Here is a 25,944-nt window from a genome sequence, read left to right as displayed (position 1 = left end):
TATGAATACAAATTATATGTATTGGATTATATTTGTTTTAATAAACTTGACATATTAACTAATCTAAACATTAGTTGTAATTGAATATGATTTTAAAGGTGCTTACCTAGGGGAGTAAAAGAGAATGTTATTTCTCTGAAGGCTTATTTGGCTAATCCTCTGTGTTCCTGGAGATTGCAAAGTGGAAGAAGTGTTTGTTTTCCCAAGGGGCAAGAGGAACAAAAATCCCCTCCCTGCTCCCTACCTTCCCAACACCATCACCACCATGAGATGGTGCCAGTTTGCCTCTAGTGCCAGTTCCCAGTTTCTCTTTTCTGGAGCAATAGTAGAGGTTACTTGTGCCACAGGACTGACTTCTGAATATGGACAAAGAAAACTCTGTACAGAAAAACTAGGGAAAGAGATATGCTCCTTAACTTTAAAATACTCATACCCCAAATTCAAGGCACATTGATCCCTCTCTTTCTATAAAAAGTTTCATGTTCTCCTTCAGTCCATATTTGTGCCAGGGTTATTATAAAACCTTCCATACCTGGACCCACTCTTTTACACATGACTTTCTAGGGAGAATGGCAATCCTTCCCTTGTGTCTTTTCCCTTGAACTTACAAAAAAGATAATCCCCTATACAAACTATGGAAGCAGGTTAAATTAAGAACCAGTCATTAAATATTATGTGCCTCTTGATGTTGTAATATACACAGCACCAAAAGGTAAAATTCATGACTAGTAAAAAATATGGCTACAAGAGTATATTAAATGTCACCTGCAAAATAAAGCACTAAGGCAGAATTTCAGCTGTGTAAGACTAAAATGAAGAAATAGAAGCCAAGCCCTGGTCAAGGTAAATATTACATAGATGATGCCTCAGTGGAGAAAATAATCAGGCTTAATGTACAGAACTAAAAGCTATAAATTGTAAGATACAGATATTGTGAACAAAACTGAACTCTGAAAAGCAGCACTGGAAAAGCATCAGGCTTATCACCACATATTTTATTTACTTGAAGAAGCAGTTTTTGGTTTCATTGATTTTCTCTATTTCCTGTTTTCAATTCCATAGATTTCTGTTCTACTTTTTATTATTTATTTTCTTCTGTTTACTTTGGAATTAATTTGTTCTTTTTCTAGTTTCCTAAAGTAGAAGTTTACATTACTAATTTTCTTTTTTCTAATATATGCATTCAGTGCTATACATTTCTAAGGACTGTTTTCACTGTGTCCCACAAATGTTGTTCTCCTTTTCATTTTGTTCAAAATATTTTTTAATTACTCTTGAGATTTCTTCTTTGACTCACATGTTATTTAAAAGTGTATTAGTATTCCTTATTATGTACATTAAAAAGAAGAAAAAAACAACAGATCTGAAGATGTGAAATAGCTTACAAAAAGTCAAAAAGAAAATTGGTCATAGAATTTATATATCTAAAATTTGTTTTGTCTTTCAAATTTTACTCTGAATCAAAATTAGAAACAAAAGAAAAATGAGAAAATTTAGCAAAGATTATGAAAAGAAACATTTTAAAATATATTTGTTAAAATAACTTATACCTGACTTTTACCTACTGTGTAGAAAACACTCTCATTGAAACGAATGCTTTTTTATTTTCAATCAAAAACAAATTCCTGAATTTTGGTGCAATTTTGGTCTCTATCACCACCTTTCCTGTATATTGTCCCTAATATCTATTTTTAATTCTTTTACAAATTACATTTGATAAATCATCATACAGTAAAATTAACTTTTTTAAGTTGAGGTGTTCATATCTATGAATTGTAACACATGTTCTTGAAGCCAGCATCAAATCACAATACAGAACAGTTACACTACACAAAAACACTCCCTCGTGCCTTTACAGCTACATGCTTCCTCTAAAGCTAACTCCTTGCAAGGAATGACGCATTCTCTATCCCTATAGCTTTGCTTTTTTAAAAAATATGTAAATAGAACCACACAGAATTGAATCTTGGAAGTGGTTTCCTTTACTCTATATAATGCATTTGAGATTCATTCAATTTGTTCCATGTATAAATAGATTTCCTCTTTAACTTAATAAGTACTATTTCATTGTATGGGTAGCCCACATTTTGTATGACCATTTATTTACCTTGCTGAAGGATTGTTATGCTGTTTCCAGTTTTTCCCAACTATGAATATAGCTTCTATAAATATCTGTATATGGGTTTTTGTGCGAACATAAATTTTCATTTCTCTAGGGTAAACACTGAGAACTGAAATTGTTGGATCATAAGCTAAGTGTATGGTTTAATCTCTAAGAAACTGTCAAACTCATCCCCACCAACAAAGTATGAGCAAGTTCCACTGACTTGCACCCTCAATAGTACTCAGTACTGTCAATTTTTTTTTAATTTTAGCTGTTGTAATAGCTATGGAGGGGTATTTATTTCATCATGGTTTTAACTTGCATTTCCCTAATGCTAATGATGTTGAATGTCTTTTTTGATGTGTATTTGCCATCCTTGTATTGTCTTTGGTAAACTGTCTGTTCAAACATGCTCATTTTTAATTTCAGTTTTTGTTATACTGTTGAGTTTTGAATTATTTATATGTTCTGAATACAAGTCCTTTGTGAGATATTTATTTGCAAATATCATCGCCTAATCTCTAATGTGTCTTTTAGTTTAACATTGTCTCTTGCAGGGCAAATTTTTAATTTTAATGAAGTCCAATTTATCAACTTATCCTTTTATGGATCCTGTTCTTTATGTCATATCTAAGACCTCTTTGCCTAAGCCCAGATTGGAAACACTTTCTCTCACGTTTTCTAAAAGTTTAATAGTTTAACATTTTACATTTAGGTCTATGATGGATTGTGAGTTAATTTCTATAGAAAATGCAAATTTAAAACAAGGTTCTTTGCAAATGAATGTCCAATTACTACAAATTTGGCTTCTTTTTGCCTTTAAAAGTGTCATTTAAAAAAAAAATCATTTGATGATATGACTATCCTTTATCCACAGAATTGCTTTTACACTGTTGCCAAATTTGTGTGACTGTTCCTCAGTACTCTATTATGTCCCTATCCCTTCACTAATACAGCAGTTGGGTTCCCCAACACCAATCTGGGTTACTGTAGATTTATAGTACCAATCAGGGAGGGTAATTCCTCGAATTTTACTTGTCTTTTGCAGAATTATTTTAGCTATTCTAGTTACTTTACATTTCCATTTAAGTTTTAAAGTCAGACTGTCTATACCAACAAAATATACTGTTGGGAGTTTTGATTGGAATCATGTTAAATCTACAAATCAAACCGAAAACAATTGACATTTTTACTATTTGAGATTATCAATCCATGAACACAGTAAGCCTCTACATTTACTTAGGTCTTCTACCACTTCTTTTATCAATGTTTAGTAGTTTTGAGCATACAAATCATGTACACATATATATTATACCAAAGTATTTCATTCCTTTGGTTATGTTTTCCTTAGGGGTAAAATGTAGTAACCACCAGTAAAACCATTTGGGTCTGGCTATTCCTTTTTTGGAAATGTTTTCCATTCCTTTCCTATTATAAATAGTATTTATTATTTCATTTTCCCACTGTACATTGCTAGTATATAGAAATATAACTTAATGTGTATATGCATATACCTTACTAAGTCACTTACTCTAGGTCCTTGAAGATTCTTTGGTATTTCCTATGTACAAACCATGTTTTCTGTGAATAGGGACAGTTTTAGTTCTTCCTTTCCAATTTGCATGCCTTTTATTTCCTTTTGTTGACATATGGATAGTGACCAAGACTTCAAAAACAATACTGAATAGAAGAGGTAAGAATAGACATCCTTGATCGTTCTTGTTCATGGGGGAAAGCATCCAGTCCCTTACCATGAAATCTGATGTTAGTTGTAGATTTTTTGTAGGTATTTTTGGTCATGGTATATTATTCTTTTTATGGGTAGTGGGATTCAGTTTTTCAATATTTTGTTGAGGATCTCTGCAACTATGTTCGTGTGGTATACAGGTCCATAGTTTTCTTTCTTTCCTCCTTTCTTTTTTTCTTCTTCCCTTCTTTTCTTTCTTTGTTATTTACTATCTTCGTCTACTTTTGGTATCAGGTTAATTCTGGCTTCATCAAGAGAGTTGGAAGTGTTCTCTCCTTTTCTATTGTTTGGAAGAAATGATAGAACAATAATGTTATTTCTTCTCTAAGTATTTGGTAACACCAGTAAAACCATTTGGGTCTGGCTATTTCTTTTTTGGAAAGTTCTTAACTAAGAATTAATTCTCTTTAATAGTTACAGAACCATTCAAACAATCTTTTTCTTCTTGGGTGAGTTTATGTACTTTGGTAAAGAATTAATCCACTGCATTGGAGTATGGGTGGGGACTTGATAATAGGGGTAAAATGTAGTAACCACATTGTTTTTTCATGTGAAACCTTCATGAGAGTGTACATCAATAATACCTTAATAAAAAATAAAAAATAAATAACTACCTAAAAAAAGAAAAAAAAAAGAATCCACTTCAAGGAACTGGTCTATTACACCTAACATGCCAAACTTATGTGCAAAGAGTTGTTCTTCATATTTCTATTGTCCTTTGGATTCCTGTGGGGTCTGTAGTGATATCCTCTTCCATTGCTGATACTGGTTCTACATGTCTTCTCTTTTTGTCAGTTTTGCTAGAAATTATCAATTTTATTTATTTATACAAACACCTTTGACTTTATTGATTTTTGCTATTGTGTTTCTGCTTTGAATTTCATTAATTTCTCCTCTTATTTGGGATGTGTTTTGTTTTCCTTTGTCTAGTTTCTTGAGATGGAAACAAATTATTGATTTGAGGGCTTTCCTTTTTTCTAACAAAAGCATTGAATGCAGTATGTTTTCTTGTAAACACTGGCTGGGCTGTACAAATTTTGACATGCTGTATTTTTATTTCTTGTTCAGTTCAAAATATTTTTTAATTTCCCCTGAGGTTTCCCCTTTTACCCAATAGATTATTTAGTAGAAGTCTGCTATTTAATTTCCAAGAGCTTAGAGATTTTCTATTTATCCCTCTGTTACTTATTTCTATGTCATTTCCATTATGGTCTGAGAACATACTGAGTTCAATTCTTTTGAGTTTGTTAAGATTTGTATTATGACCAAAATATGTTCTTAGTAATGTTCTATGTGTACTTAAAAAGTATTCAATCAGATTGAATTGAATCAATCCAATCAGATCTAGTTGTTAAGTAGTGTTGTTCAGGCATTCTGTACATTAGTGATTTCTGTCTACTACTTTTATCTATTCTTAAGAAAGGTATTTTGAAGTCTTCAACTGTAATTGTTAAATTCTCTATTTCTCCTTTAAGTTCTGTCAGATTTTGCTTTATGTATTTGCATTCTGTTGTCAGGCACGAACACATTTAGATTGGTAAATTAATTCTTTTCTCAGTATGCAATGTTCCTCTTTATCCTAGGCAATTATCTTTGCTCTGATGTCTACTTCGTTTGCTATTAATATAGCCACTAGAGTTTCCTTTGTGTTTCCAAGGTGTATCTTTCCCATTACTTCACTTTTAACCTACCTATATTATATTTGAGCTAAATGACCCATTTTATGCTATTAGAAATATTTCATGTACTCTGACAATCTATTAATTGGTATGTTTACACCATTTAAAATTTAATAACTGGTATGTAAGAATTTACATCTACCATTTTATTTGTTTTCTGCTTATTTCCACTATTTTCCCTTTTCTTCCCTCTTTTGAGTTGAGCATTTTTTTAATATTTCATTTTAATTTATACATTGTGGTTCTAACATGTCTATTTTTATAAGTAGTGATTCTAGGAATTACAACATACATAATTGACTTTTCAGAGTCCACTTAGAATCAATATTCTACCACTTCAAGTGGATCACTGCTACACCACACCCAATTAAAACACATCAGACACTATTGAAACTTTTTCCTTCAACTGTCAAATATATTTTAATGAACTCAATAGCTCATGATATTTTCACAGATTTTTACACCATTTCTGTTGACTTTCTTTCATTCCTGATGTCCATGTTTCTGGTATCATTTTCCCTTCTGTCTTAAGAATATTCTTTACCAATTTTTAGATCTGGTCTTCTGGCAATGAATATTCTTAGTTTTCCTTCATCTGAGTACGTCCTTATGTCACTTTCATCCCTAAAAAATATTGTAGCTGCTTATGGACAGTTCTTTTCTCTCAGCACTTAAAGAATGTTTTGCCTCTTCTTGCCTCCTTGGTTTCTGATAAGAAATCCTTAATCATTCAAATCAGTGCTCTGTTACAGTAATACGTCATTTTTTCTGGTTGCTTTCAAGATTTGTTTTTAGTTTTTTCAGACTTATTATGACTTGCTTAGGTATGGATTTCTTTGGGGTTCTCCTGTTTCAGATTTTCCGAATCTGTACACTTACGTCTTTCACTAAATGTGTGTTGTTTTAGGCCATTATTTCTTCAAATGTTTTTAGCACCATATTCTTTCTCAAAATGTCTAACATTTTGTTATTTTCCCATAGTTCCCTGAGGCTCTGTTATTTTCCCATAGTTCCGTGAGGCTCTGTTCAACTTTCCACTCTACTATTGAGTCACCCAGTGGGTTTTTTTTTCATTTATTGTATTTTTCAATTCTTAATTCCTTATCTTTTTTACCTTCTCTGTCTCTTTTTTTATCTTTTTATCTTTTTTGTCTTCTCTGTCTCTGCTGAGATTTTTTACTTACCCAGTTATTTCAAGAGCATTCACTATTGCTCACTGGAACATCTGTATGATACCTATTATAAAGTCTCTATCATATAGTTCTAATATCTGTATCATGAGGGCATATATTGATCAACTCTTTCTATGTGAATTGAAATTTTCCTGCTTCTTAGTATGCTAGTTTTGGATTATAATATGCACATTTTAAATATTATATTATGAAACTCTGGTCCTTGTTTAAATCCTGTGGATAATGCCAACATTTTTGTTTCAACAGGTGATCAACATGGTTTGATTCAGGCAACAAGTTCTAACATGGCTTCTATGGGCATGGCTCTAATAGTTCAATTTTCAAAGCCTTTGCTATGCTCTTTGAATCTGTCTCAACTTGTATCATCAAATAATCAGTATAAGACTTAGGCATTAGTCTGTTATTTCCATGTATACACAGCTCACAGGAGAGCCCAGGAATTCAGAAACAACTTTTTGGTATCATTTCCCCAAGTTTCTCCCTCTACATGATCTCAGTACTTTCCAATTAATCCCCAGGGGCATCCCTTTCATTTCTTCAGCCAGAATGCTGGGGCTTTAGGTAACCTCTTTGTTCATACACTTCTGCTACTACTGTACCTGGCTCTGAGGCTAGACAGTGGATGGAAAGAGAGGAAAAGAATATAATGGGAGTTTGTCAATTGCACAGGAAGGTTTCCATCCCTCAGCATTTTGGTTGCAGGCTACTGCTACAGTCTCTGCTGCCATTCCGACAGGGTTATGTGGGACTACAGCATGAGACAACAGAGAAAAGAAAAAGATGGAATTTCCACATTCCAACTGATCACTAGGAACTAGTGGCCCCATTCCTTGAGCCAGAACTATAGGCTTTTTTGGAGCGCTCTCTGGGATATACTGGAAGGAAAAAAATTATAAACTCACAGCCAGTTTGATGGTACTATGGGGTTCTAATCTTCTTTCCAAATTCACTTGTTATTATTTATCCTTATGAGTCTTCAAATAGTTGTTTCATCCATTCTGTCCAGGTTTTACAGATGCATTCACTGGGAGAAACAGGGTATGTGTGCTTAATCTATCATACCCAAAAATGAAATTATCCTCTAACTTCTCTGTTACACAATTCTAACACATGAAATCCTCAAATATTCTTATCAGAAGATATCAAAACTAATATAAGAAAATATTCCTATGAAGTCTCCTTCCATTTACCATAAAAGCCCTAATTCTAGTTAGTAACTAACTCATGGGAAGACAGTCACAACACTACTGTGAAAACCTGATCATGTTTTGGCTGAAGAGCTTTTATGATTACAGATTATCAATGCAATGTCCTCAAAATTTTATACAGTACTATCAGAAAATAAGGACTCTGCTTAGGACACAAATAAGTGGAAAGACATCCCGTGTCCAAAGATTGGAAGAATTAATATATTGTTATAATGTCCCTATTACCCAAAACTATCCATAGATTTGATACAATCCCTATCAAGATACTAATGGCAGATTTTACAGAAGTAGAAAAAATAATCCTAAAATTTATGTGGAACCTCAAAAGACAAAAGCATCTATCTGATAATATGATTTGCAAAACATATTATCTGATAAGAGGTTAATATCCAAAATATAGAAAGAAATCATACAACTTAAAAGCAGAAAAGCAAATAATTCAATTAAAAATTGGGCAAAGGGCCTGAATAGACATTTTTCCAAAGATAATGAAATGGCCAACAAGTACATGAAAAGGTGCTCAACATCACTAACCATTAGGGACTATAAATCAAAACCACAATGAAATATGATCTCGTGCCTGATATAATGGTTATTATCAAATAGACAAGAGATAACAAATGCTGGCAAGAATATGGAGAAAAGGAAAGCCCTGTGCACTGTTGGTGGGACCGTAAATTGACACACAGGCTCTATGGAAAACAAAATGGAAGTTTCTCAAAAAATTAAAATTAAAACTGTCATATGACACAGGAATTCCACTTCTGAGTATATATCTTAAGAAAATAAAATCACTATGTTGAAGAGTTATCTGCACCCCTATGTTCATTGCATTATTTACAATAGCCAAGACATGGAAACAATCTAAGTATCCATCAACAGATGAATGGATAAAGAAAATGTGTCATATATACAAAATGGAACATTATTCAGCCATATTAAAAGACATACTGCCATTTGCAACAACATGGACTTTGAAGGCCTTATGCTCAGAGAAGTCAGACAGAGAAAGACAAATACTATATGATCTCACTTATATGTGAAAGCTAATAAACAGAACCCAAACTCAGCAAAAGCAATCATATTTGTGATTACCAGAGGCAGGGGAAGGGGTGGGGGAGGTATGACAAACACAGTCAAAGGTAATGACTTTCAGTTATAGATAAATAAGTACTGGGAATATAATATAATGCATAATAACTACAGTTAACATTGCTGTATGGCATATTTGAAAGTAGCTAAGTGAGTAAATCCAAAAGTTTGTATCACAAAGGGAAACATTTTTTCCTTTTTCTTCTGGTATCTGGATAATACACTGGATGTTAACTAAACTTACTCTGGTGATGATTTCACAATAATACGTAAGTCAAATCATTATGCTGTACACCTTAAACTTATATAATACTGTATGTCAATTATATCTCAATAAAACTTTAAAAATATTTTAAATAAAAATGTTTAAATGTTATGATGTCTGAAATGTTAAAATATAATGAAACTATAATTACAAAATTACTAAAATAATTAAAATGATAAAAATATAATTTGATACTTGTAATTAAGTGATGCATCCAACTTTGTATCTTCTTGTAACCTTTCCTATTTGGGGGAAATGTTTCAACATAAGATTTTATTTTTTTTAAAGGTCCTTGTTTCCTCACTTCATGGAAATCACAATGACATGATGTGTACATCACTGGGTATTTATGTGGTTGATCCATTTATAGGCTAACTAGTTGAAAAATCCCCATTCAAGGAAATGCCAAATGACTTTCAATAACAGACTCAAATTAAAATCATGAAGGATATATTTTCTTTCAAAAGAGTGGCCCTTAAACTTTTTCAAACTCTAGCTGCTGAGAAATACGTTCTAAAATTTAGTTTTAGAAAAAAAGCAAAAAAGATCAAAAGCAGAAAGAGTATATAGCAACAGTTTATGGGGGCTTGGATTTGACAGTAAAACACATTTTTTTTACATTATTTATAACAGCCAAGACATGGAAACAATCAAGATATCAATTTTTAGGAAAATGTAAGCAACTGAGCAACAAAGGTATTTTTAATAAACTAAGAACTTCTACATTGGCTTGTTTTAATCAACTTTTTCTATACTCTGAATGTTTAAAGACATTTAACCATTACACAATGTATTAGTTGAAAGGAACACTGTAATACAATTATTTATATGAGATTCAATTTCATGGTTCTGACAAGAGCATTTCAAAAGGATTATGGCTCACAAAAATGAGTACTGATTTTCATTTATTTAAAAAAGATGTGTTGCCATGAAAATTATTAACCCTAAATGTCTTTCTCTATTGTTAACCAATTAAAAGTCTGAACTAAGTTAAGACATACTGTAGCAACTAAAATTACATGGAAGATACTTAAGGTCACAAGTTTAATCCTTTTCTATGCAATTCAGTATTCAGCTTTTTTCTATACCCCTAGATCTGGTCAACCATTTTATCTCGCCAGTGTGGGACACTAGTAACTGGGTGGGAAGGGAGAGTTGATGAGGGAAGAGGAGAGAAAAAAAAAACAAACGGATGAATAATTCAGCACAAATCCTTTACTATTAGTGGAAAAATAACTTAGTGAATAATATGGTTGGTCAGGAATATCACCTTTCATTACATGACCTAGTTCTACGTAAGGGTCTTGGGAAATTAAAACAAACACCTGAGAAGTTAGTTAACAAATCTGAAGAGTGACATGAAAATTTAAATTTAGGTGTTCTGGTCAAAGTTAAGAAATTCTTAATAGTTAAGCAGTATTCAAAACATACTCCAGTAGTTAAGCAGTATTCAAACACACTCCACTAGCCCACCAAAATATATACTACCTCTCTTTGCTCCAAGTTGTGCAGAAAGTATGCTACAGGCCAACAGACATTTAGAGCAGTTATTAGTAACAGCAAATCTGCCCACATTAGGAACTAAGTATTACCCCCTCCTTATTAAAATATATATTTATAGTATTATAGACAACACAGGCTATGAGATGCAATCTAGAATCTACAACTCAAATGTCTGGTTCCAATGTTTTTAAACTGCTGATAAGAAGGGCAAAGATAAAGACAAACCACATGTTCCTCTAAATGTTCCTGTGAAACACATGCACCATAAGGGAAAAAAGCATCTGATAATCAGACCTTTGTCTGAATAAATATAATTATCTAATAGCTATCTATAAGTAAGTATGTAAATCTAACCCAAAAAAGGAGGCAGAACACTTTGACATTGGTACCATATCATTAGGGATATAGATTGAAATAACAGTATGAAATCTTATTTTAAATCTATTCTGCACCAAACACATTATCTTTCACTGAAGACATCATAAACAGCAACAAAAAGACAAGAATTAACTGGAAAAGGTTTGCACATAAACTGAGAATGGGAACTGTAATACTTACACATGCACAAAAACTATACTTAACAATAAACAGTATCATTGCGATACCAAAGCCAGAGCAGTTTTTCCCTGCATAATTTAAGACATAATTTTATTATAAGAAAAATGTTTTTTGACATTAATTTTTGGCTACGTTATTTTTTCTATCTTTTCCATCTTTGCCCCCTTACCTTCATATACAATAATAAAGTCTATTAATTAGGTCCATCTCTGAAGTTAGAAAAATGGATACTACAAAGGCAATAAAGCCAGGTCAAGGAAAACTAGATTTGGACTGGTGGCCTTGACATTTCAAGGCTAAACAATACTTTTCAGGTAGGTCTAACACCTTCTGCACAGTATCCTCATTTTCTAGCATCCCATCAAGTACACTTTCCTGTTTGCTATAAAGGCTAAATTATGTTCACTTAATAAGCTCAGTTCTTTTACTGGGGAGACAGTAAGTACCATATTTTTCTAAGTCAAGGTCAACCATCCCTGTAGGAGCCAGCATTGATTCCAGTAGCAGTGAAGAGTGGAATTAGATTCTGTGTCCTTCAATCTTAACATACAGGCTGGCTCAGGGCCTTTGAGGTAGTAATATCAAGAACTGTTAAGGAGTTAGATATAGTCACACACACACACACACACATATAGTCACACACACACACACACACACTGAAATAGACATAAAATATATTCAAATAATCTCCTAAGTAATATCAAGAACTGTTAAGGAGTTAGATATAGTCACACACACACACACACACACACACACACACACACACACACACACTCTGAAATATACATAAAATATATTCAAATAATCTCCTAAAGCTGAGGTTGGCAAACCGCAGCTGATGAGCCAAATCTAGCCAGTCTGTTTTTTCAATTCCCACAGTTTAGAATGGTTTTACTTTTTTTTTTTAATGGTTACAGTTTAAGTGCTTATGAGAACCTATATGATATCCTGAATTTTACCTCTTGGCCTCCAAAGACTAAAATATTTTACTATATGGCTATTTCATAAAAAGCTTGCTGACCTCTCTCTAAAGCAAATGATATGTTCCCTTATAAATTCTAGCTATAGTATGTAAATATGATTATAAAGAGCAACCAATATTTGTAATGTTAAAATCTAATACTGTTACAGAAGCAGTATGATTCCAATTTAAATGCTGGTATAAACATGCATAACATACAACATACACACAAGAAAAAGGGCAGGAAGGAAATCAACATTAAACTGTCAATGTATATAGTTAACATCTTCACCTTTGCATCCTCTGTACTTTACAAATCTTAAACAAGCATTATCATTATTATAATCAGGAAATAATCTTGAAAGATTACAGTGCATTTTTATCAGAAAATATAGACCAAAAATATTAAGGACTTGAATTGTACTTATGTGGTTACCTACATACAGGTTCAGTAACATTTTGGTATTCACCATTATCTATAAATCAAACTGTTAAGAATTAAAATGGTATTTTTACATCTTTCACCATACATAGAAAACAGAAGGCCCTCTGTTTTGATTATCAAGTCAGACTTGTTGATCTGGATTCTTAAGGTCAAGTACTTTGGAATTAATGTTCAGGCACACTACAAGATACTTAATACAATGTAAAGTTCAATTCAAATAATAATTGACTACTATGTTTACGTTGGAATCAATGTTTGTTTCAAAACATAGTAAAAATTTTTAATAAAACCCTGAATATATTCTATGCACACTTCACATGATCCTTTTAACTGTAGCATTAATATTTAGTCATGCTAGAGAACACAATTTCTTAAGTCACTTAACAGCTCAAAAACCTACTTTTACTAACAGAAAATAAAATGTTATATTAAAAAAATAACAGGTATTCTGCTAATACTAAGGTACAATTTAACAATCTTGGTTATTTTCATGAAGAATAATTTTAATTTTCCTGTTCAATAATTACTGCTTATATGTTTTAGTTGTTATTTTGAAGCACATTGTAAACTTTGTAAACATAAGACAACATACTAATATAATAATATATGCTATATCATTATAACCAATTTAACTCCAACTTAACAAATGAGAGGTTTACTTTGAATGGTTAAAAAGGCATTTTAAAAGTCACATTTTCACTAAACACTTTTGTATTTTAAAACAAAAGCCAGTCTTTGCTTTATGGTTTATTTCCTGAGTTTATCTTGAAAATGCACGTAAGTCTTAATTCTGAATGATGTTAAAGCCCAAGTTTAATTCTCCCAAAGCACGAATTTAAATTTGAATACGGCATATCAGACTACAAACAACAGCTTTTCTTTCCAAGTGCCACTCACATTTGTTCCCTTTATAGTACAATGTTTATTGGTAAAAACTTTAATCTCATTGAAGTGTAAAATACCAACTTTTTAAAAGTAAAACTTACTGATCACGCCATGTAGCAAAACTAATGCAAAGTAATAATGTTTCCATAGCTACTTAACACTGACTAAAGTCTTAACTTTGTATAAAATATCACCTTCAAGAGTTTTCCTCCTCTCCCTTGTCTCTTGATAGAAACACAGAGAAAATGAAAATATTTATTCAAAAGACACAAGCCACACTCTACTTGTGTATTCTCTTTTGTTATCAAGGATAGTCAAATATCCTCAAAAAATCCAAAGATGTGTTATTTAACAGAAAACAAATTTTGAAGCCTTTTTGTTTCATCCAGAATACATCTACCCTGTGACATGTTACTTAAAAAAAAGTCTTGTCAGAATTGTAGTTAATCAGCATATTTCACAGATTAACAACATATCTCACAGATACACTAAACAGAGACAATCTGTCCCTTACTTTAGGCTAGGGTTTCCTTTTTTAAAAAAACTGTATACATGTATTTAGCAAATTAAGTAAAAAAGACCTTTTGTGTATAAGGATATACAAAGTAACCACTTAGTTCTATAGAAACAGCCTCTTTAAGAAACATTTAAAACTAATTTACTCCAAAACATATGCAGCAATTCAATAGATTATAAAATTGCTGGTAGATTTCTATTTCTGGTTTCTGCCATAATGAATACTAGGGGTTTAAGCTGAGCTGCTTTTTTGACTTAAAAGATTTTTCCACAGTCAGCAACTTACAACAGGACATACTGTAATACCAAAATGGAAACTACTTAATCAACATTTTCTCATGAAAACACAGTTCATACATAACAATCTATAAGGGTAAAGTTTTATTTTCAAAAGTGGCATTTATATTTTTTTTAGCAAATAAGCTCAATTTTCTCCCCTCTGGTTCCTGTCAACATAATTCAGTTAATTTAAGTCAATACTGATAATATACCCTTGAAAGGTAAGCAGTAATACAAGGCAATTTATTTATAATTTTGAATAAAACTACTTTCATCTTTTTAAAACATAGGTCATTAGTCTTCAAGTACTATAGAATAAATATCCTGTTCTCATGCTATTTTTGTCTAAAATTGTTTCTACAAAAAATTTAAGACTTGTGGAAAACCTAACAGTATGTGAATCATCCAGTAAACAAATCTTTCAGATTTTAAGTTTCAAGTCATTTATAGCATCACAAAAGGTTGACAAGACTGAAAATTGTTCAGCATAACTTTAAAACATTCCTCTTCCCTTTCTACCCACTCTCTAAAACATACAGTTTAAATTAATTAAAAATAAAAAGCTCATAACTGAAATCTCTTAGCCTCATAATTGGTCCTGTTGGTTTTATCATATATAACTTCTAAATCCTATCATTTAAGAAAAACTTCAGGAAATTACTTTTTGGTCATTGAGCTCCTCATTTAAATAGGAAAAACAATTATTCAGAATTAAACAAGTTATAGCAGTAGAATTCATAAGCCTTGATATCCTAAAAGGAGTCAGAAAAAATAGATTTCATTAAGTAGGCATCATGGGGTAAAGACACACCATAAGGACAAAGTTTTCTTTACTAAATGCCATCTATTTTATAACCTTAAATTACGTGTCTCAAGTTTATCAGTATATTTTTTATGGAGACAAGAACTACAGTTGTAATTATATTTATTTAGATTTTCGCTATGAAAAAGAAAATTTGATAATGCCAATTTTCTACCATCTTCATATCTGCATAAACTAACCAGTAAGCCAAAATAAACCATGATAAACATATGAAGAAGATTGGTAGACCCAAGGGAAGTGATATTAATTTGGCTTCTGACTCATACTTTTAAATAATCCTCTGCAATACTCCTAGGTCAATTGCCTCATTCTTTGTGCTTCCTCTTCACAATGTATAAGCTCACTTCCTAAGAGCTTTCTTCTTGCAGGAATCAGCATTTATTGACCTCACAAAGTACAAACTCTTGCTGTTGTCAGCTAAAAACACAGAGGTTGGGCCAAAAGCATCACAGAAGCATTAGAAGATTATGAAAGTGTATCTTCTCAAGCAGTAATGTTTGTAAAGATCTGGGGCTTTTAATGTAGGAAATATTGAAGATTCTGATACATAAAAAGAAATATAGCATTCCAACCCAAGTTCATTTCACCTGACTGATTCAGGGCCTGACATTTAGTGGATACAACTAAGTGGAAAGAAAGGTAATTTCTACCACATTTACTAGTTCTTACACAGTTAAGCTATATTGAAGCCTAAGCATTTTTCATAATGTCTTTTAACAATCTTATAAAAGTTCTTACAAACAAAAGGGCAAGCCTCTTGAGACCATCTGAGATCTCATGGGACTTTTCATAATGGGAGGGTGTTAATCCCCAATGTCTTGGCCTATTTCCAATTTGGATCATTAGTTTCTGCTTACCTAAATTTCTATTACTATTTGAATTGTCTCAGGTATTCTTCATTTCCTGTCTTGAACCACAGTCCGGACACTAATTATCCAACAGGCAAACTGAAATGGCTTCTCTGGATGTCTATCTACCACCAAAACCATCTCACACTCTTTTAGGATTAGTGAAAGAGTAGCTTAAGCCATACTATGTTATGACTGTTAAAATTTTTTACTATTGTTTTGCATGGCACACAGCACAATGCTCTGACTGTAATTTTACACAGAATTTCTAGGTTTTATTTCTGTCAAGAATATTTCTTAGTGATGAGCTTAAGTGCTAACTAACAAAGCTGTGAAACTGCAAATAAGGTTTCATTTCACACCATATTAGCAACCAAACCTGAGCTTGCACAAGGATGAAAGAGCTAAATGGACCCAATTCACCACTCCCCATCCCTACCATCCAGACACTCACACACACACACTCACACACACATGCACACCTCTTTCACTCTCTCTTGCTCCTTCACCCTCTCAAACACACACAACACAACATGCAATGCTTCCCTAAATTTGCATATATGTTTATGTACATGTATGTATACTGTATAAATCTGTTTCTATTATCTACACATCACCTCAATCAGACACACATATGGCTCATGAAGATCAAAACGTAAGGACACTGTATCTTCCTCTTTTCACAGTAATATTTTCTATAAATCCCTGGGAACATTAAAACAAAGAGGGGAGAGGCCTATAACCCCTTATCCAAAATTCTAAAATCCAGAAAGTTCTAAAAGTCAGTTTTAATTTATTTAGTGGGAATACTTGACCTGAACTGAGAGGAGGAAAATTACAGTCCTTATTAATACCACTCAATGTGCAAGTTAATATGTTTCAATTCAGAAATACTGATGTACTTGATCATAGGGTTCTGTCACAGATCCTTCTGGGGAATGTTACATAATATATACAGTACATACCACCAATTCAGCTTTTAAAATTCAATAAATTCTGAATTCTAAAACAAATCCAATCTCAAGATTTCGGGCTAAGGAATTGTAGAATGATACTTTTTAATTTAAAAAATAAAGTTTACATAATTGCTTTCTCTCTACAGCTTTCACTAATTGCAATCTTCTATAAATTTGGAAGGAAGGCTGGAAAGAGGAAGGGAGCCACACAATCTCTCTAATGCTTACTAATCTCTCCTTTGCCAAGAAAGGTTTATCCTGGGTTGCAGGTAGCAGCAGCAACCAGGGACAAACTAGGGGAGACACAGGTAACAGAAGAGGGCTGAACACATATTAAGGTTCAGAATATATTCAAGCCAAGAATTCTGAATCTTAAGAATTTCCCACATTCTCAATGCTACTACTATTCGTAATAATAATTGTGCATTAATAACAATGTTTATTTTTTTCCAATTTGCTTTCAAATGTCACCTGACCTTAATAGCCTACACAACAGTCACCCTACATAGTCATTTTATATAATAATTCCATTGAAGAATTACTAGATTTAGTCCCAGACTATCTAAAACCTGCAACATATCCACTACTTACCCCAATACCTACCCAAGTGATAATTCAGAATACATGTAGCTAGTACAAGGAAATCAGATACTGTATTATAAGACAGAACGTAAATTACTTTCCAGTTAGTTATTTTTTGCTCATATTAAATGAGCAACTGTTTACCTCCCAGATACAGAATTTTTTATGAATTAAGTCAATTTAAATCACTAGTCAAGATCTCATTTCATCTGTTTTCTATAAAGAAAGCATTCTTCTTCCCTGAAACATTAAAGTATGTTCTACATAATCAAGCTGCAGACATAGGGTTTTTTTCCTTTTAAATTGTAATAATATACCATTTAGAGCAATAATGCATTTTAATATTTGCTGAGGTTAATTTTGTGCAAATTAGTCTAAAACTGAATGACTTGGCTATTTTAGTCACAAAGGTAAATGAAGCAGATAGTTATTAAGTCACTGCAAAGTAAACCAGCTCCATTACAACAAGCTAGTTATAGATTTTGTGGAAATGTTTAAATACATCTGTACTAGATGTAATCACCATCAAAATAAATAGAAATTTTGAATTTACTTATTTTTTTAAAGCATAAGGATTCTAAACCTTGCTTACAGCATTTTAACTAAATTAGACATATAATACCTGATCATCTATATTTAGTTGATTAAGTTATATCAACCAAAGATGCTTAAAAATGTATTCAGCATTTTCATGCTTTACCTCCCTTATACTTATTTTTTAATAAGTTCCATGAACTTATATGTGCCTTCCTCACCACTGTATCTCCAAAGCCTATCTGAGTGCCTGGAGCTTAGTAAACATTAATAAATATTTGCTAAATGAACTAATAAATTACATCTAAATTTAGAATTCATAAAAACTATATATACATATATATATAAACTTTCTATTTAAAAAATCTGTTTAAAGTTTATTATTCCAGTAAACTCTAATGAATTTAGTGTCTTATCAAATGACTTTTATAAGTTCATGTTGTTGGATGAATCACTGTTAGCCCTGAAATTCCTTATTACTGACAGTACAGAAAGATGAGGACTTGTAGTTCTAAACGTAAATAAATCTATAGAAGTGATGAACACACCACAGCCTAATCTTCCACAAATGTCAAAAACCAACCTCTGTTTCTGAGTAATGAGAATTTAGGTAATTCAATAACTTATCCAACAATTACATACTATGCACCCAGTATTATATAGGCATCCCAAATACATACATAAATAATACGTACCCTCAAGAATAGCACAAATGTGAGAGAGTCATGTGCACAAATAACCAAACATGAGTGGCAGGATGAATAAACTCCTCCAGGAAAGACAAGACTGAAATTGGAGTTCATGTACATAGGAGAGATAACAACTGATCTGTCACAGGAACGTGAAATAGGATGTGGGGGTTGAGAGGGTGCTAAGCTCAGCATGTCTGAGAAAGGCATTATGAACAAGGGGCTCAACATGAGCAAAGGTGCAGAAGAGTACACACACACACACACACATACAGTTAAGATAATAAAACTTATTTTTAAAAGCTAAATAACATAACATTATTTTAAGATGGACATCCCTTTTTATAAAATACTCTTACAAGAAACAGAAGTTTAACAAAATAATTTTAACCAACTGTTATTCTCTTTGGAACCTAAAATTCTAGAATTGGCATATAATTTACGAGTTCCAGAAAAGTAATTCAATCCATTGTTATTAAAATAAATAGAACAAATCTTATACCATTTCCTTTGATATTTAAGCCAAAGTCGAAACCACATAAGCATTAGCTTCAACTCCTTACCTTTCATTTTTACCATTCTCATGGATTTCACATCTGTTATTCTGAAACTCATGAATTTAAATTTAATTTTGTCTCTTTAAAAGAACTACAATGTCTTCAAAAGCAAAAACTATATCTTAATAGTCTTTGAGTCTACAGACATAAAAATATAATAGATATTCAATTAAATAGTTATTGGCTACTTATTTATTGAGATTGGGGTTTTTGCTTTTTTAAAGAGCACATGCTACTTTAAAATATACTTGGTATTATAAAACCTTGCAGCTTTCCATTCTAGTTGATCACATTTGATAAGAAAACCAGAAAACAGTTAGTCTTTTCAGAATTTTTAATCTGTACCCCACCATCATAACCTGGCATCACATTTGATTACAACCTCAGTCCTTCAGAGATAATTCTATTAGTCAAGCAGTGCACTTAAAGCAACCACAGGAGACACCCTCAGAGTAGGGTTTGCAGCCCTGAGTTTATACATTAAGCCAACATCCTAAAAAATACAACTGTTAAAAAGAAAAATGTAAGATGTGAAAAGATCTTTACCTTTTCTGTAGAAAGGCACAAATAGAAGACATCCCAAAATATTTACTGAAGGAGTACATAAAATTAATATAACTGGAATTAAAAGTGACCTTAGGCTATTTTGATGATAAATGATCAGTTTAAAAGACTGAGGGATGGGGGAGAGAACATGTGGTGAGAATCAGCAGTAAAAGGAACTTCTACTATTCTTTTTATGACTAAAGGATAAATACATAATTGTAAAGGTGACTGTGTTTAGAATACTGGGTAGTAGTCCTTGAATACACTTAAGTATTTTAAGAAAGGCACAGTCTGAGGTAAACACGTTAAGAATATGTGCAAAATAATACACAGTACCATAAATTTGAAAAGTATAAAACTAAGGTTCATAAGCTTAGATTATATTTCATGTATATCTTACTTTCAGAAATAAAGATACTCCTGGGAACTGCCTATAAAGTGATTTAATAATGGCAATCAATTCTCATTAAATTTAACAACAACTTTATGTGAAATCTGTGAAAATGGAGGTTTTCTAATGATATTTAGACTTTTAATCTTGGTACGTATTAACAGAATTTGATTCAAATCCTCTCATTTTACTGATGGCTCCAACCTAAGATCTTGCTTAAAAAAAAAAAATTTAAAGCTTTTACCTTCTTGAGCAGTTTATTTCAACTAATTTATTTACACAATAGCACTGGCTATATAGCCAGCTGAATCAGAACTGAAGTCTGATTTGTTTTGGCTTTGTCGTTTTTCTTATCCTTTGAAAATTCTAAAATTACCTGGGTAAAAGGAAAGTATCTTCAAAGAAGGATTATATAATTTATACAATAATATGAGCATGAGGTTTTGAAAACAGAGCTAGCTACAAGTAGTGTCCCCACCAGTCTGTTTCCACTCAATCTGCACCATCATCTATGGAAGGAATATCTTTATAGGGAAATAAAACTGACCTGGATCTATTCAGCTAGCGTTTCTTCTTTTCATTCTCCAACAAGCCCAAATAGTTGCCATATAATTACTGTATCAAAAGCAGTAATGTCTTTTTGAGCTGCCAGTCTCAGAAACACAAAAGCTTCAAATTTCATTCAGATGCTATAGAATAAAAGTGCATGAATCAACTTTTATTTTTACTAAACATCCTCTAATCCCTCAACCTTGTTAACTTTTGAGACCTCAACAAATACCAGTGTTTAATTTAAATGGTAGCTAAAATCTATCAGGAAACTCACTTTGATCCTGAAAACTCTACTTAATCATGATTATCATGAATTGTAACCTACAGCTGTTTCACTTTGGGGCTATTTTAAAACATTTAATATGATCTGTAGCAAGGCCAATTCTTTTCTAAATAAACATATCAACACTTAAACCAAAACTATGTGTTCTTCAAAATTGTCTCCTTGTAAAGCTTAATACTTATTTAATTTATGCTGCCACTTTTCAAATAATTTCAAAATTTCCTTTTCAGAAATCTCCATCATAGAATATTTACTAATGACATAAAGATCACTCCCATTACTGTGTAAACACTGAGTTAAGAATGTTGGCCTGGTTTTTCCAGCTTTCCTTCCCACCAGCCCCTATAATTCCTACATTCTCTTAATCCTGTCCCCTGCCCTTTTCTTTCTTCTGGTTTTTTAAATCAACACAATGAGAATTGAACCTTGGGAGTGAGAGCAAACCTTGAAGAGACCCAGGAGAATGGACAGTGGAACAAGAGAAAAAGATCTCAAAGTAGATGACCATTTTCATGCTCCTTGCTTACTTGTATCAGAGTTTTGTAAAAGGGTGCTAAAGCCATGAAAGAGTATTGAAAAGAAAAAGAAACATAATTTGTGTAATGTCCACACTTTCTCTTCAAATAAGTACTTTTCAAGCCATTTTCAAGTCAACATTCAGGGGGATTAGAAGAGGTATGTTTCTAAAATATCAGCATATTCTGAGATCTGCCCATTTGGGGGTGACTTACACCTTAACTGCTTTCCTGCTGACACTCCATATTCCCTCTTGCTCTATGCCAATCATGCCCTGCACTAAGATTAACTTCCACAACAGCCAATGTTCTAACTTGAGGCTGACACAAACCACTGAGTGCTCAAATACAAATTAGTAGTACTCTATAAATATTTCTTGACTTGGTTAGGTGGAAGGTCTATGAAATATCCAGAATTTTTTGTAGACTAGGAAACCTTCCATCACAGGCTGCTGCTAATACAGGTGTCCTTTTCATCCTCTACTTTCTAAAATGCTAGTGTGCTTTAAGGATGTTCGGAGTCAATAGCCAGAATAGATGAGGGCAGTTTGGTCCATTATTGAGCAGTATAACTGGGTAATTCATTGCTATCATGAGTATTACGAAAAATACACATTTCTTAAGAAAATGGTTAAAATACCATTTTAAATAAACAAAGGTATGCTGCTTAATTTAGTAAGATTAAGTTGTATAGGACAAATTTTCCTTTTGTTTTGTTCCTGTAATACTGTTTTTGTAACTTGTAAAATCAAGATCACCTTTTACACTTCAATATATTAATATGGCACATAGATATATATACATATTCTTTCAACACCATGACTTTTCTTATCTGCTAATGCACATTAATTCATTACGTTCATGCAGATTCACTTCTGATTGCATTCCTCAATGAAATTTACCTAAGAAATTCAAAATCAGTTTTTCAAGTGAGGCATATTTAGAAAATGAGGTATCTAAAGATTGTTTAGAAATATACATGAGAAAAAGTGGATAATCAAGCAGGTACAGAGATTTTTATAATTCAGGCTTAGGAAAGAAAATTAAAACCAGGCCTTAGAAATAGGACTCCATAGAAGGGAATTTAGATTTAGAAAGGATACCTTGATCAATGTCAGAGAGCTGATCTATGCTCCTGCCTTGGAGATTTTGAAAAGCATAGCAAAGGATCAGAAATAATCACTGAGTAAGTGATGATATTCCAAAGCTTTTTCCTTGTTCACACATCCAAGTCTGTCTCTGGGTCCGTAGTGGAAAAGGAAAATTATCAATTACTCTTGAGTTACAAAATCATAAAGGTACTGAGTACATCAATGAAAAAAAAGATATAAACTACTCAATTTGCATGAGAAAAAAATGAATATGAACACTATTGAAACTTTGGGGGAGTTCTGAAATGCTTTTAGTCATCAAGGTCAATAAGCAGAAATTAACTGCAAGATGCTCAACTAATTTAAAATGTGTTAAGGTTTTCATAGAACTATTTGTTTAGAGTTTTATTATTTTGAGTTAAGATAAAAAATATATGAGGAATTGTGTGTTTGCAATTTTAGTCCCCAAACCTGTTTTACCCACAAAGTCAAATTCTACAACTGTAAAATCATCGAGATTTTCAGAAAGATAAGCTTCAAGGTTTATACTTTGTACTTCATATGTTTTTTGATAGGTCTATTCATATTTCCATGTTTTAGTGGTTTGTGGATGGACACACCTGCATTTTGAAGTCTAGTGTGACAGAGTTCTGTTGGTACTTTTCCCAATTACAAGAAAAAATAAGGAGTGGAATCCAAATAATATGTCAAAATGTCAAATCTCTCAGGAATCAATTTTATTAAATAATCATTAAACATTTTGCACTAAGCAATATGCATTTCCCAAAATGGAAACATATGATGTCAATTTGAAGACTTGATCCTTTCATTAAAACTTCCTAACTTGATCAATAATGGTTATATTAATATAAGGTAAGGAATGCAAAGATGGAGCATTGCATCTAGTTCACATCATTTTATTTTTTAAAGAAAATAGTAATTTAAATGTTTTGCTAAATACTTTAAAAGAAAACCCTAACACTAACTTGGATTTACACTCAAGTAGATTATCAAAGACTGGAGAGAATAGTATTAATGGGCATAAATGAATCTGTATTTCTTCTTTTTATCATTTATCCTAAATTAAGAAATGTGTATATAAATAATTCATTAAAACTCATCTTTGTTTTCTAGTCTCTGAACTAGAAAAATGAAGAAGAGGACTAAAACCATTCAGTATTTATAGTTACCATACTGATCTGGTTGAAAGATTAATTAGCAAAAGACATATTTTTGCTATATTTAAAATTATATACTTATTTAAAATTCAAGCTACAGCTGGGGGAAAAGATACAAGATACAGAGTTATAAGCTAAATGGCACCAACAGGAAAAATCCACACAGGCTCCCCCCAAATCCCCAAAAAACAGACATACAACAAAAGGCACGTCAGTGCCATGAAAGGGGGGATGAGGGAACTGTGCTAGATTTAAAAAGACTCAAGGGGTAATAATTATCAAATCCAATCAGTCATCCTAGACTGGACCTGGCCTGGACAGACCAACTTCAAATAATACTGTTCAGGAAACTGAAATAAGGGAGTATGGATTAGGTTTTAAGTAAGATGAAAATTGTCAACTGAAAAAAACATATACTAAATAGTATGATATAATTTTAGTAAAGAAATGCATTTGTATGTATATACAATAAGAAAACATCTGGACAAACATATAGTAGAGTATTAATGGTGTCATCTGTAGGTAGCAGGAATATGGTGTTTTTATTTTGTTATTTTTGCTTATTTATATTTTTAACTTTATGTGTGTACTGCTTTTGCAATGCTGGAAATGTAATTTGAAAAGAAAAATTAATATATATGCTCTCTTCTAAATCATATGAATGCCATTTTTAAAATTCCAAAATCCATAACTATACTGTATAATTCATTACACAAGACACACAAACTAAATAAGTATATACTTGTGAGATAATTTTTTAAGCTAACTTTGGTGATAGCCAAATAGTGGTGATAGCCACTATCTAATGTAAGGTGCCAACAGGAAAATTAATCCACTAAGGTAGTCAACTAAATGTGAATGAGTACTTTGTTTAATGGTACATGACTTACAATCACTGGCATTATACCTGCCTCTACCCATCTTTATAGCGCCATAACCTGACAGTATATTTTTATAATTGGTACTCAAAAAATGTCTGTTAACAAACATGCATGAAAGTAATCAAAGTAACCTAGTACAGAGAATGCATCTACCTCAACAGAGAAACAAAATAGTATCATTTTCAGAATTCCCAACAGAATAAACTTGAGAAAATAATATTACAGCATACAACGTTTGGCTTATGAACAGTAAAACCTGTAATTGAGTTGGGGGAAAAAAATTCATAGCTTCATGAATACATAAGTACCAAGTGCCTTTATTCCAGACTAATCATTTATAATGATATATCAATATAAATTTGAGTTAACACGAAACAATACCAAAAAATAAAAATAAAGCAACTTAGTAGAAATTAAGTCCATACAAAGAAGGCACATGCATAAAATTACAGCTTCAAATACTGTATGAAAGTTCAAATGTTAAATTCAAAGAGCAAAGTAAAAAAATACAGGAAGACAAGTGAATACACAAGGAAATAACCTAACAAAATGTCAAAGAACCTATTAGAAGAATTAAGAGAGCAATAAATAATATAAAAAGGACAATACAGTTACAAATCACAGCCAAATTTATGTCTACATGGAAGGAAAGCAAAAGTCAAGCCTAAAGAAGATGATACATCCACGTAGGCTGGAAATAGTAGGCAAAATTAGCCTTTCAAAAATTAAGAACACACTAGAATAGAAGAAAATGAAATATTTTTATTACACTTCACACTTTTACACTACACTTTAATGTACATTGTATCATCTGGGATGACACAATGAAGCTGCACATCACTCTCATTTGAAAGACTGGTTTTTTAAGAAATTTACTAAGTGCTACATTGCCTTAGGGATAGAAATCAAATTCTAAGTCTTTATTTGGTATGACTACAAGTAGTCAGCTTGTATTAGAATTATTTGCTTATTATCACTGTATTACTCTATTGTTTGTGTCACTCCCACTAAGACTATACAGCTCTTCGGGGGCAAGGACTATATCTGCCTCTGCCCATCTATTTGTAGCATCATCACCTGACA

At 32.1% G+C, this 25,944-nt stretch overlaps 1 protein-coding gene across 8 annotated transcripts in view; it reads right to left on the bottom strand.

Annotated features, from left to right (window-relative positions):
* TCF12 (transcription factor 12) overlaps nucleotides 1-25,944 on the bottom strand; it is a 415,896-nt gene that overhangs the window by 334,918 nt on the left and 55,034 nt on the right. The window lies entirely within an intron of this gene.

The sequence above is a fragment of the Manis pentadactyla genome, chromosome 11 (genome assembly GCF_030020395.1).
Source record: "Manis pentadactyla isolate mManPen7 chromosome 11, mManPen7.hap1, whole genome shotgun sequence".
In the NCBI taxonomy this organism is placed as follows: Eukaryota; Metazoa; Chordata; class Mammalia; order Pholidota; family Manidae; genus Manis; species Manis pentadactyla.
The sequence above is the reverse complement of the archived record's forward strand: the minus strand, read 5'-3'. Positions and strand labels throughout refer to the sequence as shown.